At 36.6% G+C, this 17,572-nt stretch overlaps 1 protein-coding gene and 1 long non-coding RNA gene across 2 annotated transcripts in view; one reads left to right on the forward strand and one right to left on the reverse strand.

The window, feature by feature from the left end:
* The window catches only part of LOC139999412 (uncharacterized), a 37,390-nt gene that overhangs the window by 14,126 nt on the left and 5,692 nt on the right, over positions 1–17,572 (forward strand). The gene's annotated exons all lie outside the window — the stretch shown is intronic.
* TMEM47 (transmembrane protein 47) overlaps positions 1–17,572 on the reverse strand; it is a 262,209-nt gene that overhangs the window by 1,830 nt on the left and 242,807 nt on the right. The window lies entirely within an intron of this gene.

Raw genomic sequence — 17,572 nt, forward strand, 5'->3', positions numbered from 1 at the left:
GGCAGGTAAGATGCTAAATGTAAGATACCTGATTTGAGTTAACTTCACAGATTGCAAATCCAAGTGTGAAACTAGAATTTTGATTTGAAACAAATGTTTCAAATCAAAGTTACAAACTCTGCAGTAAAGCTGCTTAGGGTACAGCCCATTTCTGCAAAGTTTCTGCATATAGTTCAGTGAAGTTGATTTTTATGGCAAACTTACACTACAGGGAAGTGGGCCTGAATAATAAGTTTTCTCTGGAGAATTTAGGTAGCTCAGCAACCTAAGACATGATTAATCCTGGGAAAGACTACAAAAATTATTTCCTTCTTTCTTAATCTCTAGTATATGAATTTTTCAGCTGATCAAATATTACCATACTGAAAGGAACTGCTGTGTCTGCTGCAGTTGTCATATAGAAATACTGTGAGTTATTGCATGTGTCCTCAGGCTTTATTAGGCAAACATACAGCTCACTCCTAGCTATGAGAGCTTAGGTTAATTCCTCATATGAAAGCACTGCAACACCAGCTTTTTCCCTATTTCATCTGAGTTACTTTTTTGGAGGTTTTCTATAAACATAATTCACATGATTATCCGTGATGAATCACCAGTTGCTATCACCACTCTTGTTGCCACTTGCTGAAGGAGCAAGGACTGAACTGATGCATCAACAAAACCACACCTTGCATCCCAGAAGTAGCTTACACTTGCCAGGGTTGAGGCAAATGAGTGCATGAACACAGCTCCCTGCAGCAGTTGGATGGGTACAGTGCCTTGTGACATGTATTTTTCTTAAACTAGAAACACATTTTCAGTCTTACAAATCTTCACATGTATCCTTGTACAAGCATAAAGTATCTGTGACTGCAATATCTGGCTCTGGGGAGGGCTGCATGGCCCCAGGCCATGGGGAATCATGTGGTCATTACCTCTTATGTCATCCTCAGCCTTGGGCAGGGGAGGAAGGCTGAAAACAGGCCACTTCACCACTCTAGAGGCTCCCCTCACAGGCTCACATCACTGGCAGAAACAGTATGTCCCAGCCTGTGTGTGAGGCTCTGCATAAAAGTTTGTGATATATGCATTTATATATATACACACTTACACACATATACACTCTTAAAAACAAACAAAACTAACAACCAATTCAATGCTAAAAAATCTGCAGTGAATATCTACTAAAGTTCTCTGGAGCATGCTAGATTGACAAATTCACCCTTTTAAAACTAGAAGAGATACAGAGTCCAGTGGGATTTTCTGAAAGGAACATCATTAAAGGGTAATAGGAGATTGGAGATGAATACCTGGAAGAGAAAAGAAAATGGAATTTCAGTATAGCGAATAGTCAAGAGAAGAGAAAGTAGAATGAAAAAAAAAAAAAAAAGATATAAAACATTCGGTCTTTACCCAGGACTCGTTGAAGATGCTGCATATAAAATGTGTACAATGTCGGTCAGAATTCTTCAACAAGCAGAACTGTTATTTTCATCTTAGTACATTTTTATTTGTTTTGTTTCATTTTCCTTGCATTTCATTTGGATTTTTTTTTTTTTAATTATTTTTATTGGAAATGTTAGAAGATGCCATTCCACACCTAGATAAAGGTGACCATTTCCTATGAAGCAGGCCTTTTGAAATTAATATATTTATAAATCTTTTAAATCTTTAAGACAGGGAGGAAGAGATTTTTGGGAGGAAGAGAACAGGCATGCTACAGTGAACCAAAATATTAAACTTTTAAATGCAGTTTTTGTGCAGGAAATCAAAGGACCAAACTTGATGTTGAAAAAACATCAACATCTCTTCCTTCTGAGCTTTATGTACTGATGACATTTGAGGATCTGTGTCATGAGCTATATGGTACACCACCAGAAACTTTCAGATCTTTGCCACCTACTGCAAGTTCAAACTATAATTAAAATAAAAATTGTTGTTTTGGTGTGGTTTACATGTTAATGGGACTTTTATTAATTTCCTGAATGTGTGACCTTTTCAAAACTGGCCATCCTTACTGCCTCTTTTGGACTACCTAGCCCTCTGAACTGCTGCACACATGTATCTTCCTGATTCTTTTGCAGAATGCGAATGACTTCTGCTGGTTACCATGGGGACATGAGCAGGGACCATGAGATGCATAGCAACAATGCTCCTATTTTTGCCACTTTTTCTTTTGTGACAAAAAAGAGGAACTGCAACACACATATGCTTTCTGTTTATTTTCTTCTCACATGCACATATACACAAAATATTTGCTCCCCTTTAGCTAACATGCATTAGATACATTGAATCTTTAAAGCATGAAATCAGATTACTATGTTTTCAGGTCGCTAATGGAAAAATAGGAAATGACTACAAGAAATATTATTCTTTTGAAATACAAACTTCTTCGACAATCTTGAGGTACTTAAAAGATATCTGAATTATGCCAGTATTTAACAAAAGCAAGAAGAAAAACTTTGGATAAAATCAGAAATATATGCACACATGAGTATCTTGAGAAAGAGATAGTCTTTTAAAGAACACGGTCTATTCTACACTAGAGTTGTATAAATCAGACAGACAACAAAATGGACTGTCATGGTTTTGATTTGGCTTTCTTTTTAGAATGGCGCTCTGGTAACTTTAAAAATAAGCAGCATTTAGCCTAATATTTTGCATGAGGATCTACCAACTGCACTCCCTAAATCCTTCCTTCCTCCCTCTGTCTCTCCCTCTCTTTTTTGCAATTAACTCTTGGCTCTCTCATGTCCTTTTTTTTTATCACTTGTAATGAATTTAAGCATTGTTACAACTACAATTTTCCAGGGAGATAAGTCATTCAGTAACAAGACAGAAATCAATGTTGCTTAGTCATATGTTATTTCTATATTCTGTTATCTAATTAGTATGAAAACCTCAATTTTATTAGATATTGTTATAATATGTTCTCAAAGGGTAAAGACAACAAGACCTAAACTCTGCTACTTGCACAATTCAAATTGTCAGGCTGCCATAGCTTTCTGGTGTTTGTGGTTCTTCCTCCACTGAATCCTTAGATGAAAAAATGCTATGTCATTATTTTGTTTTGGTGCCACTATTCAGATGGTATCACTTTATAAAAGCATTTCATTCTCCAAGGACTAAGTTGCTCTAAAAATTTTCAGACACAAAAATAATAAATAACAAATTAGGTCACTAGGAAGATACAGCAACTTTTAACTGCCTACATGATAATGCTGATGTAGAAATTCACTTACTTTCAATTTCTAGCCTGAGATGTTTTAACAAAAAAGAAAAACTTTTAATTTTGTTTTGAGAAATGAATGGAAGAAAGATATACACATGAGACATAGACTGAACATCTCCTGTGAAGAAATGCTGGGGACACAATCCTAAAAACCATCCCTTTGAGCACCTTCCTGTCTCCTGTAGGTCAGGGCTTCTCTTCCAGTAGTAGCACAAGGCAAAGGAAGAGCAAGAGCCTGAGGATGTTTGTGAACATGTGTAATATATAAAGTGCAGCAGAGGGAGCATTGGTTGCTTCATGCCAGGGTAAATCTGATTTTTTTCCTAACTGTGTTTGACTAATAACGGTAAGAGGACATTGTAGTAGTCCTGCTGGATAACCTGCCTATGAGTACATATGGGGTCCATCTAGGACTATAAACATTGGTAGATCAAGAAGTAAACATGTTACTGTAACTGTCTGTGCCATAATTCAAATTTAAAACAATCTTTCACCACAAGGTCTCACACTGCCCTTCTTTCTCCCTGTCTTCCCACCCTCAAACACCCATCCAAGAGTTCCCCTACTAGCCATTAGATGATGGAAATTTTCAAAGCCAACCAAAGAAGATAGCAGCCTTGCAGCTCCAAGGAAAAGTAACAGCTTCCAGCAGTTGGAACAAAAACACACTTTTACAATTGAAATGCTTTCTCCATGTTCTTGTCCTTTATCTCATTGTCTTTCTGAGTAGGAGATTAAACCAGAGAAATGAAATACATCCAAAAACTTTCAGTTATCAAGAGGGAATGTAACAGCAAATGAATGAAACAATACAAATGAATCTGACACTACTGGGCAATATTTGATTGTAATTGTATGCACAACATGGATTTTTGATAGATTTGCCATCTATTTATTTAAACAAGAATTACATTTATGATATCCTATAGAGGATCATAAATATTCAAAGACCTAAATTTTCATTAGTACTTTAGCAAGTAAATTTTCAAAGTGATGCACAAAGATTTGACTGCATGAGTCCCATTAGTGTCACTACTTTTAAAATTTATTTCCTATGAATTTCTGGAGAGACGCTGAGAAAAAAAAAAAAAAAAAAAAAAAAGACTGTCACAATTTTAAGAAGACAAGGAAACTGTGTCATCACTTTGGCGGCACTCCGGTATTTTAATCGGTAAAAGAATAACTTAAGTCATATCTTCAAAAGTAAGCTCCATTTTAGGCACAAACACAGATGGTGGTATTCCTTCCAGAGCTTCTGCTGCACATTATTAAGCAATGCATTAATAGGTCTTTCCTTTCCAGCCAATATTAACAGTAGGCCAATCCTGCCTGTCTTCTGGGAAGATTTTAGTAGGAACTCTTCATCTTAAAATTAGAAACTGGAGTATGCATTTAGGGTCTGAAATTACAAAGTCTATCAGTGGGATATTTATTTTATTTTATTTGATTTTATTTTTTTTTATTTATTTATGAGAGAGAGCTCTGTTCCCCTTTGGCCAGCTATTAAGTTACATTAATAAAACTAGAAAATTCTGTCTTTCTTTCATAAAAAAAAAATATAATTTAATTATTTATTTATGGGTGGCCGTATTTTAATTTTTTAATTCAACTTTTTTTTTTTTTCCATGCATAGTGTTAGCAATATGGTTTGTCTTTCCCCAAAATATTGGTTTAAAACAAATTGTATATTATTGCCATATTTTTTCTATAGTGTCCATAACATATGAGAGCAGTCACAATTTCCTCAAATATGTAGTTTTTCTCAAAGAAAGTTTTGGATAGTGTAGCCATCTATCACATGCATCACTGCTAATTTTGAAGTTCAGTTAGGAAGAAGAAGGAAATTGTGAGAGAAGCCCTTGCACTGAAGCTAAAAATGTAGAGACTCAGGAGGTCAATTTGTTTTGCTTGGGTCTCACTGGAAAGAAAGAGTCAAGGTAAATGGATTTTATAGGCCTATTTCCAATATATAGACATGTGAGAAACTGCTGGTTGCTGGTTCAGTTGGACATAGGTCTTTGGAGCTAAAAAGAGCAATTACAGTAGATACAGACTATATTAACAGAGTTGTTTCCTTGCATCAGCCTCTGAATCAGAGAACAAGTAGCATTTTCTGTGTTGAGCTTGCTTTGCCTGTCACTAAAGATGAGAAGCTCTTAACGATTAAGTTATCGTATGCAAAGACGCTGAAAAATCTGATAATTAAAAACCTTCATGTCACCGGTCCTAGATGATACCAGAGAATTCAGAAGAAGCTTAGGTTTGAGGGGACAGAGAAGTTAACAAAGAGCACAGGCTTTATTTAAAAATGCCTACTATATCAGTAAGTTAGAGGGTGGCAAATTTTGTGTCTCTAATCAAAAAAGCCTCAGAAGTAGTTACAGATGAGTACACATTACATCTGTATCAGAGAAATAGTTGAAATGATCATTAAAAATAGAATAATAAAACACCTGAAAGACCTGGACATGATAAAGCCTAACCTGCAGAATTTTTTGAAGAGTTTCACTGATGTACTAAAATCCAGTGAATGCCACCAAAGCAAGAGATACCAGGCAGTTCATTCAGTCCTTTGAAATGAAGGACATTTCAGTCCTTTGATAAGGTCCTGCATGGGAAAATTAGTAGGGAAAGTAAATATTTGTGAACCAAAGTATTATTGGGGATCAAAATGGTGTGAGAGACAGAAGAGAAAGACAAGAATTAAACAGGTTTTGCTCTCACAAAACACAGAATGCCTCAAAACCGCATTATGACATCAATATTTTCTGGTATAGTCATGATTTGGAATATGGAACCTGTAAAACATGCAGTGTTTTACACTGTAGTGTATGTTATTGAAGAAAAGAGAGAACTCTGAAGGAGATGAGACACTGGCCACCCAGAGGTTCAACACTGCTGAAACAAAGAACAACGCCACTGAAACAACAACAATAATAACAACAAATATATATATCTTATTATATGCCTTAAAGATTTTAAAATTAACTTTCCCCCTGCTTTAAGGAGGAAAGTTGTGAACACAAGGAAAATGAGAGATGGCAGATTATAAATGGATAAGTGGAAATGTCTCTTCACAGTATTTTTAAATAGACCTCACTGCTTCTGAGAGTCATAAAGACTGATAATTTATCAAGACTAAAGAGGCTCTGACTTGTGTTTTACAAAAGCAAATAAAGAAAATATTCCTCATACAGAAATTCATATGTTCAAATTGTAGAGAAGGGAGTGGCAAAGTCATGCGGGTTTAGACAATAAAGATAAATCTTTTTTTTTTTTTTTTTTTTTTTTACTTTTTCACTACCTAACTAGAGGACAATCAATGATTGCCATCATAATTGCAACCACAAATGGAATACTGAGAAAGTGCAAAGTGGAAGATTTATTCTAAATTTGGTCTTAGAAGAAATATGGATATTACCAAAGGGATCTGTGTCTTAAAGTCTGTGGATGCTAATAAAATATTCTAAAGTAAGCACTAGTGCCCAGTGATAGTGGTGATGTGAAGACATGGGATTTGAGGGAAAGAAAGACAGAATTATGACAGAGAAGTACCCAAGATATAGTATAATGCATAGGGAAAAAGTTGCCAAGATTATGCTAAGTAGGTGTATTATAGATTGGGAGAAGAAGATTAGTCTGGGGACGGATAGATATACAGCCATGAGAAAACAAGTCTTTTAAATAATAGTTCATTGTCACTTGTGTCTTTGGAACCTTGATTTATTTTATTTTTGTGTCTGCTTGACATCTGAAGACTCCTAGAGCTCCTTACACCTTCTGTTCTGAGATTGTGATGAGTGTGGCAGGTACTTCAATTTGAGAAAAAAAATGAGGTATAAAGCTTTGACTGTTTTTTTCCCTCTCATAGTGACTATCACATTATAGGAACCCAAACCTGGGCAAGATGGGAGAAATGAAAAATAAGAAGGTGTTTTGAATATATGCAGAAATATTCAGAACTGCCCTAGACAAGCAAATGAAAATTTCCTAACATTAATCTACACAGCAAAGAAGATTATTTTGCCAGTTTAGTTTTAAGTGCAAAATCTTTCATACACCTCCAGAGAGGCTCTGTACTGGCAGAACAGTAATGTAAAGACGCTAATGTGTCAAATCAAAATGTCACTCCCCTCCCCCTTAAAAAGATTCATTTCTCTGCCTCTCTTTGGCTGCCTCCTTCTGCATTCTACAAGTTTAATCTGTAGCTTGACTTCAGATATAATAATTCACTAGCTCTGGACATGTACTTAAAGGACAGTGTATAATTGTAATTCTGAAGAGATTAATACCTTATATTGATCCTTTATTTCTAAATCTATCTTGGTAGCATGTAGTATTTTTTAAGAAAAGGAAAAATGATTTGTTTCCAAAATAATCTTGGTTTATTGCCTACTCATTCAGCTGCTAGAACTCATGTGATCTCCTAAAAAACACTGTGGTAGAGCATATAGAGTAAATATATGTTTAGAGTTATTGGTTACAGTTGACAGCATATGGAAAAAGCTACAGTCTAGAATGAAAGCCTGCAGCAGAAGTGTCTATTGATTGGAAAAGACAGATTTTATCTATTAAAAATAACCCTTGCTGTGCACACAGTTTTTGTCTCAGTTGAATGGCTGCATCTTACAAGAGATATGTACATCTTCTCTACCATAAACTCTCCTGGTGTTTCTTAAATGAACACAATTTTCTAGAATGTATAGTACGTCATAACAAAGCTGAACTATCTTTTTAGTTGGTAAACAGTTCTTTTCACTGGGGCCATTTATCTGGCCATTAGGCTAGCATTTGGGTTTTGTTGCAATATGCACTTGTAATGGAAATGCAAAACAACAGTCTTCATAATAACCTTCTGTACAGACAAAAATTTACTTGAAAATAAAGGATAGGGTAACACCTGAAGATACTTTCATGTGTTTGGCTTATGTATGCCAAAAAATAGACACTCTAGTGTGAAACTAGGAACTACATGAACTGATAATGAAAGCATTTTCTAAAAGGGTTGCCTTATTTCTGTGAAATGCTGAATGCCTGTAACTCCTATTTATTTAAATGAGAACTAATGAGAAGCAAGACCTTGCAGTATATTTAAGTCTTTCTCACTTGAATAGAAAATAGATCTTTAGTTGCATAGCATATATTTCAACAAGTGTGATGCTGGTGTAAAAATCCATATCTCAGTCATCAGTGAAGGCAGACATGTTTCAAAGCACAAACATACACAGCATGGATTCAAAAAAAATGATACTGATGGTTAAAGACCTTGAGAATTTAGGAATATATCACAGTAATAGATGTAGGCATACAAACAAATGTGGTCATTACTTAATATATTCTCTTAAGTATTTTTAGAGGTGTAAGAGAAAATCCACTCTTTCAGGAAACCAAAAACAACAACAACAAAAAAAAAAAAAACAGAACAGAACAAAACAAAAACAAACAAACAAAAAACAGCACAGTAAGGAAAATATTTAGATTGCTATAATATACAGGCCCGATAACTTCTGTGAAAAATGACAATATTGCACTGCGCTCAAAATTCACACAGCTGCTGTGAATTTTATATAAATATTTTACATAAATAACTATGTGCATTGAAAGTGAAGTTCTGGAGCTCTGATTAATTATTCTGATTAATTGATTAATTGGGGATTAACACTAAGTCAATTAACACTTGGCAAAGTGTTATGTATTAAATGAAGTCACCCTTAAATTGTGATAGTGAGGCAGTATGATTTTGGTCTATGATTCGTGCATAGGAAATCTATACTAGTTTAAGATATATTCAGAAGTGAGCATAATTTGAAATATCTATGGTTTTGTAAATTAAAACTAGTAACTTGTGAAGTTTTTCAGTTAACAAGATACTTGCAGTGAGATGAGAAAAAAATACATATTGTTGGCTGGCACAGGCTCTGACTGCATTAACATTTTGGAGCATTTAGCATTTTGCAGAGCAATTTTGGCACATGAAAAGTGTTTTTTTTTTTTTTTTTTTTTTTTTTTTTTTTTTTTTTTCCTCCATATGAAATTAAACAGGAATCCCTGATTCAGGTGCAGATCCAATGCATTGAAGACTGTAATGGCTTTTAAACAGTGATATGTCCTCTGGACAGTTTCAAACCACATACACAGTGAGGACATCCAGTTCTGCAGAACAGGCTAAACGCAGCCTGAAGGAAAATGTGCAAATTGTATATAATATAACCTCCAATGGGGGTTTCAGCACCAACTACCTTAATCTAATAGTGTGCTGCTACTGAGCTAACCTGATTGCTAATGTAGGCATAGACATATATTTGCTTTCAGATCACCAGTGCCATCCCTATTAAGGCCAGAAGAATAAATCAAATGAAAATACAGATTCAGAATTAAACAAAATCTTCGTAGTTTTAGCTACCTTTTTCTTTCATTAAAATTTCACAGAAGCAAGACCAGGTATGATTAATGAAGAACAGGATTTCTCAGCCAGGATTTCTCAGCTGAAGTATAAGCCTGATTATTTTTTTTACATTCTTCAACCCACTTCGTGTCAGTTTTGTAAAGTCAATGTCAAAAAAAATTTACTGTTTTTCCTTTCTTTTGAAAAACTGAACTACCGAGTTGAGAAAGCATAGGTTATATAGACCCAGAAATTTATATTCAATGAAATGTTATATTACCAAAATTAAGGGGTGGTGAAGTCTTAGGAAAGTATTAGTATGAATCTTACTATTCACATATTGCAAGCTTAAATGAGAATGACAAAACTGAGCACAGAAACTTTCCAATGCAACATTGAACCAAGAGCTTTTTCTGTATAAGCCAATTGGTAATACAAAGTAAGAGAAAGGTGGAGATGTCTTGAGGCAGTAAATTAGATTTTTCTCATTGTTTCTTTTATGTACAGAACATTTCCAGTGTCAGTACATAAAGCTTTTAAACATTAAAGCACTGCAACCCCCATTAACAACATTACTCTGTGTATTTTCAAAAGACAAATGCCTGAATGATAAAGGCCTGCCTTTTTATTTCCAATTTCACTTCATGTTTGACTTGGCATGATGATATGAACCGGGGAACTAAATTTCACAGATGATAATAGTGACTAGCTCAGGTGTAAGAACGTATTACTTGCTTCTCTTCACAAATGATTTATACATACTGTAAGCTAGCATGGCAATTTGCTTAGTTGATGAGTATGCTATTAGCCAAAAGCAAGTGTTGAGAGTATTTGATAGTCTTTCAGTCTTTAACGAGAAAAAGTTTTGCCATCCCATGAAAAAGAGTGATTCAGCAGCGATGCTTTCAACTTGCATTTAAAATATTTTCTAAATCTTCGTTACATAAATTTAACTTCAAGTTTTTATTTGTTAACCTCTATTCTTTATCAACATATTACACTCAGCCCCCTTTTACAGATCATAAGGCCAACTGTATAACACCACAAAACCTTTTGTAGCTTGAGCTGTATCAATGCAGATTTTACTTCCTAATCCTTTTCACGTTAGTGCGGAAAGGTATAGTGACATGTGTACACCCTAGCTTTTGCCAACCGTCTTTATGAAAATTCCTAAGCTGGCCTGTATCTCTGGGCCTTAATATACCTTCCTGTAAACTTTATAGCTACACACAGCATTACTCCATTGATTTATATTAGTCCGCTGTATTTCTGTAGGAGCCATTGTGTCAAGACACTTGTCCTCTCCTAAGCACTCTACCACATCTGTCTTTTATTTCAGATGTATCACACTGCTGAGAAAACCAGCAAGGCACCTGAGTGAGCAGACTACATAGGTGTATTGAGAGATGTTCAGAGCCAAATTGAGGTGTGTTACAAAAGGACAGATAAAGAAATTTCCTTGCCATAGGCATAATCAGATTTGGTTTAGATTAATGTCTCTGCTTTTTTTCAAGGCTTCTGTCTCAAAAAAAAATAGACAAAAGCTCTGTGAGTTTTCTTTAAATGTAATGTAAGATGGTAGTCAGTTATTTTATAGGCTCTCAGCATTCTGAACAACAAATGCAAAGGTGACAGGCTATCAAGAAGCATTGGGACAGATGTTTACACAGCAGTGTAAACACTGTGAGTCAGAAAACCTAGATTCTCCTCCTGATCTTGCTCAGCAGCATTAGGGAAAGTAATTTCTCTGCCTCTCTGTTTTGAGCACTACGTAACTGCTAGCTAATACTAGTAATAGGCAGAAACAGTAGCAATATACCTGAATTGTATCAGTACGGCATGGGGAGGAGGAAATGTTTTACTCTCCTCGGTACAGGGAGAGAAAATACTGAATCAGCTTCAAGGTTCTCCACTTCAGAGAACAAGATGGGAAAAATATTCTTACAAACCCCCATGAAATATGTCATGTACAGATGTACAGTTCATGTTTAAGAAGTACTTAAGGGTATTAGATGTATATTTTTAGATGGCCTTATATACACACAAATTTTTCATTATTTTTAAATGACAGTAAGCTAATGACATAATGATGTGCAAGGAAAAGTGCTCTAGTTATTGATTAGAAAACCAAGATAAGCACTCCAGATTATAGGCTCCTTTTTCATCTTTTCTCAAAACTCTGATTTTCTTTTAATCTTTGCCTATGAAGGCTGTAGGATGCAGCCAGAAATAGTCAAAGCTTAATGTAACCACCTCTCTTTTTGTCAGTTCATCCATGTTCTAAACCTTTAGGGGGATGCATTGAGGCTTAATACATGTCACAGCAGACAGACAAACTTTTTGTCTGATCTGCTGTCAATAAAACTGATAACACATTTTCTAGAGTAGTCTTCTAAGGGGATCCTCAGTTTTTTTAGTTATGTTGTTGTTTTTTTCAGGACTTTAAGAAAATAATTTTCTCTGCTCCTCTTGAATAACACCGTCAGAGATTTTATACAACACACAGGCAAAAAGCCCAGTGCCTTGTTCTAATTTATACATTACAAAGTCTTTTATTTTGACAGCTAGCATATCTGCCATTATAATATCAGACAGACTGTTGTAAATTAGCTATGAACACACACATTTTAGCAAAGAGCAATGAAACAAGAGAATGGTATTTTTAGCTGAGGATACTCAAAGCCATTTTAAATAGGTGCAAGGTTCTCTGAGCTTCTCTAATCCTTGCACTTGAGGGACAATCACAGTCAAAGCAGATGGTTTATATGATAGCCAGACATGGATTATTTATCAGTCAATCAATTTTATTTTATTTTATTTTATTTTTAAAAAGGGTATGAGGGTGGGGATGTCTCTCACCTGCTGGAACAGAACAGGTTTGCAAGTTCTTTATCCATCAGCAAACTAAAAAAAAAAAATCATTCTGTGTCTTCTAGCAGTGCTCACCATGGTTAAGGTAGTCCATGTTACTTTTCTGTTGCAGCAGACATTTTATCCTCATTCATATATGTGGAAAAAATAAAAGTATATGGTATTGGAAATGATAAACTGACTTTTTTAATGTTTAGAACAAATTAAACTACACATCAATGGAAAAGAAAACCAACCAACCAACAACAGATAGCTGAGAAAGTGTCCCTAAAACAGGGGTTGTTAGGATGTGCCCTCAGCAGTCAAGAATAAATCCATAGATAGTTGAACATGAAGCACTGCGACCTGTAGGTCCAGAACATAAATCACAGACATGCTAGACTTTGCTAGAAACAAATGAGTTATGGTCAGTGGAGTCCAATTGTTTGCTTTGCTCTGTAAAGGTTAGCAGTGGAGCACAACTGAAGGAGGATGAAGCTATAAGAATTCAACTTTTTGAGATTAAATTTGTGAAGCTGTTTATTTATTTAGAGGGATTTATAGGAGTGGCAGATTATTTTTCTGCTTTTTAAAAATTGAACAGCATGCATATCCTTTCTCAAGGTAAGAAAAATAAGACTTGCCAACTCATAAGCTTGAAAAAATGGCTTTGTTAGGAAAGCTCTCTCTCCTTGTTAGAAAGACTTTTTTTTTTTTTTCTGCCCTTCAATGAAGCAGAAGTTACACATAAAAAATCCTTCTGAAAGGTTGGAAGTTGCAAAGTTTTCATAGTTGTTTGGAAACCAGAGAGAACAACAGAGTAAAGTAGAGTAAAGAAGTTTTTCCTCTGTATCAGTCAGCAAAGAAAAGTCCATCAATAGGGCTTCTAGGCTTCTGGTACTGCAGCAATTTTATAACTCCAGTGAGATGTCAGATATGATGGCATGATTGCTTTATTAAAATATTCTCTGCATGAGATAGCTTCCCTCTCTGCATTCAGGAGACTGGAGAGATGGTCTCAGTTTTGTGCAATAAGTATGCCTCCAGGTTTCCTCTATTCACATCTCTAAATTTTAGGCCATGCCTGCTGCAATGTTACCAGTCTCGGCCCTGTAGGGCCTGACTGCTGCCTTTGGGCAGACTAGATCCCAGCTGAGAGTCTCTTATGGCATCTGAGAGCTGAAAGGAGATGCTAAAACTACTGGCAGAGTAATGCTTTGTGCGTGGTCAGGCTGTGGGAAAAGAGTTGAATACACAAATGACATCATGGAGGTTTTCTACACAGTCAAACAGGAAAGAAAGAGCCCTAATTTCCACAGTATTAGGAGGGAAAATACAAAGCAGATGAAATTCTTTCTTTTCCATTTCTGAGCTTGTCTGTCAGTAGAATAGAGGAAAAGAAGATCTTGGAGATCATCACTGACCCACAGGACCATGACATGACAAACCAACGATACTGTGCAGTGATGACAATGTGCAATTTGCAGTGCAAGGTTTGACATTGAATTATGGTGAACCATGAAGCTGGACAAAGCACTTTGTCTGTCAAACTACTATCAGTGCTTCTTTATGACTATCAACCAAGGGATTCTCCAGCCATCATGTTCAACTACTGCATTCTACAACAATTTGACAGTTGAAATAGTTGAATCCTACTGGCATTACAGAGATGACAAGTCATTTATGAATATATGATTTTGCTTTAAACCATTCACCACAGACACTGAGAGCAGAGAAGTGACTGCAGTGTCGATATTTGCTAAGTTAGATTTACTATAACAGATGCAGTTTGCTGCCACATATCTTTCAGAACTCCAGCTGAAAGCTCATTAGACACAGGCTCATTACTGACTACCCTCTTCTAAAAATGAATGTTTGGACTTCTGATAAGTATATTACCTGTTTGGAGAGAAGTGCAACATAATAGATAAGTAAGAATACACATAGGAAATGTAATAAGGAAACATAAAAGTTATTTTAATCTAGCTGTTCTTTAATTATTCTGCCATTACTACTATAGAGAAATAAGGTTATATTCCTATCAGGTGAGTCACTGAAAGCTCACTTCCATAATAAATCACTTTGGCAGAAGATGTCTGAAGAAAGCTTAGCATTCCTCAAATTCTGAAATATATATGCCAGCTATCACTTAAATAGTATCTGGGATTTATTTTGAACAGTGGCAGCCAGAGACTTATATTGGCAAGAACAGCTGCAGAAACACTTAAGTCTTTGACCTTCAACAGTGATGATGATACAAAGCTGTTTTCTGTACCATTTACTTTGAATGCTGTTTGTCTTTCTACTTAGCTTTTAGATCCAACCATTCCTTCTGTTTTCTTGTGCCCAGCATAGCACATTTTCTCCATCAATCTCTTCATATATTTTTCTTCTGTATCCTTCTGTATCTTTGCCTTTCCTTCCTCAATCTTTTTTTTTTTTTTTTTTTTTTTAAATCCAAGTCATTGTTTTTCGTTGCTCTCATACCAATTAAAAAAATACAGGATTCACACAGACAGTTGTACAGTAACACTCTGCACGCATATTACAGTTCTTCCTATCCTTACAGCATAAGCTTTTGGGAGTTTGAACTATCTTCTCTAGTTTCTTTTATTAGACAGGGCTGGAATCAGGGCTTACAGTATTATGGAGTGTAAAAATAAAAGCATATGCTGCAGTGTTTCAGAGGCTAATGAGATAAACCCAACTTTCATAAGTTCTAATTTAGTTAGCCATATATTACCTGTGCCTTTGCAGAACTAACATGTAAAATAACTTACATTCATAGTTCTAATTGCTTTACCACAGTATGTTATAGGTCTCTAAATATTTAGTATCTAAAAAAGTTACCTTCTCTGTGAGTCAAATCCCAGTCTTTCTGAAAACAGCGTAACAGCGTGCCTCAGCAGCCATTAGAGCCAACAGTAACCTGGAGTACATCAATCATGGCATTGCTAGCCGGTCAAGAGAAGGGACTGTCTTGCTCTGCTCTGTGCTGGTGTGTCCTCACCTCAAGTACTGTGTGCAGTTTGGGTCACCACAGTGTAAAAGGGACATTAAACTATCAAAGAATGTCCAAAGGTGGTGAAAGATCTAGAGGGGAAGATATATGAGGAGCAGCTGAGTTGCCTTGGTTTGTTCAGCCCAGACCAGAGCAGGCTGAGGCCTCATGGTGGCCTGCAGCTTCCTCACAAGGGAAGCTGGGGGGCAGGTGCTGAGCTCTACTCTCTGGGGACAGCGACAGGACCCAAGGGAACAGCATGGAGCTGGGACAGGGCTTCTTGTGCTGGCCTGCCAGTGAGGAGGCTGAGGGTGCCCAAGGAGCTGGGAAGGGACACAGCCAGGACAGCTGACCCAGGCAGGCCAAAGGGATATCCCATACCACCTGGCATCATGCTCACAGTAAAAGCTGGGGTACAGAAGAAGGAAAGAGGGGACGTTCAGATTGATGGTGTTTCTTCCCAAGAACACATTAAGCGTGTTGAGCCCTGCTTTCCTGGTGGTGGCTGAACACCGGCCTGCTGATGGGAAGTAGAGAATGAATTCCTTGCATTGCTTTGCTTGCATTCATGGCTTTTGCTTTACCTATTAAACTGTCTTTATCTTAACCCATGAGCTGTCACATTTTTACCTTTCTGATTTAACCCCCCATCTCACCTGAGAAGAGTGAGCAAGCACCTGTGTGGCACTTGGTTGTCTGCTGGGACTAAACCACAACACCCAATATGCACCACTGGAGCTTCATCTAATGCTGGTGCATGTCTGAACTCTGTGAGCTCCCCACATAGCAGCACCAGTTGTGTCTGACACAGACCACTGGTTCATCTGCACAGGTCTTACTGTGTGGGTGCACTGATCAGCTGTAGCAACGAAGAGTTAGAAGGCTGAAAGCGTACTACGCAGGAGCTATGCACCTTTGGTAGCTATGTTACCTTTGGTAACAGCCTTCCCAAGCCTTACTCTCTAGCTTCAATTTAGAAAATTATTACGTCATTACTATCACAGTTGTTCATCCTGCATATTTGCAGTGAGACCACCCAGCATGGCAGGAGCCAGGCTGGACTATACGATCACTAGTACAGAGCTGGGTGCCTCTTGGTTCTGCTACTGCAGTGGCTGCACCCATGGGCATTTAAAGAAGGCACTTAAGACATGTCACAGTCAAGATGTTTTGGAAGGTGCAATCATTTAGGCTGGCAGGGATATCTGCAAGTAGATTGCAGGTGTTGGAGCACTCCAAGGCACAAGCTGTGCTTATGGTCACTCCAGCCTGGAACCCCAGCTGTGATCTGGGAGCCTCCCTGCAGCAGTATGCCAGGGACATCTGCCAGATATGATCTCCAGACTATCATTAAGAGACTGTGCAGTGACAGGTAGTGACACTAAGCCTTTGTTCTGTAAAAGAGCATTATTTTAAGATACCAGAAAAAGCAATAGCAGAATATGCATCCACTAAAAGGAATACCACAGAGGCATTTTTGCTGAGGCACAAAATACTTCACTGTATGTTTTTATAGTTTGAATAATTTAGGAGTGCAAAGTCCTTAGAATTTGCTTTAAAATTTCAATAAATTTTCAAGGTTTCCTCTCTACACTGGTTTATCACATACAGAAAAGCTGTGGTTTTGCTTGAAAAAAAGTTCGGCAGCCAGAAGCCCCTTGAATTATATATATCCATGAAAATTATTTGCAGTAGTTTTTATGGATCTTTCTTGCAAAACTCTGTCTCAGAAATGCTCTGAGGTGCACCAAGTATGGAAAGAAAGAAGTATGCATTGTGCTAAGCTCTGGATGTTTAAAATATTTAGAAAAAAGAAAAGTTAAATTTGAAGAAATGTTGATCTGGGAAATTAGTCTTAGTAGCAGGCAAATAACAAGGATAAATTTAATACCAGTATATGAACTTATAGGTCAGCTGAACAGAACTTAAAAGCCTGGCATGCTACACAATTTTTCAAACTGCTTCTCAGTTGACCCTTCAAGGTACAATGAAATGCTCTCCAGTACAGTCCCCTAGAAACTAGTAAGAGATAGTGCCTTCTTTAAATGTTTGAGAGGCTATTGAGTAATATCCACTTCATACATCAGTTTCTGTTGTGCTGACAGGTGGAGCAGGATGTGTGTAC

This window comes from Anas platyrhynchos, chromosome 1 (assembly GCF_047663525.1).
Source record: "Anas platyrhynchos isolate ZD024472 breed Pekin duck chromosome 1, IASCAAS_PekinDuck_T2T, whole genome shotgun sequence".
Classification (NCBI taxonomy): Eukaryota; Metazoa; Chordata; class Aves; order Anseriformes; family Anatidae; genus Anas; species Anas platyrhynchos.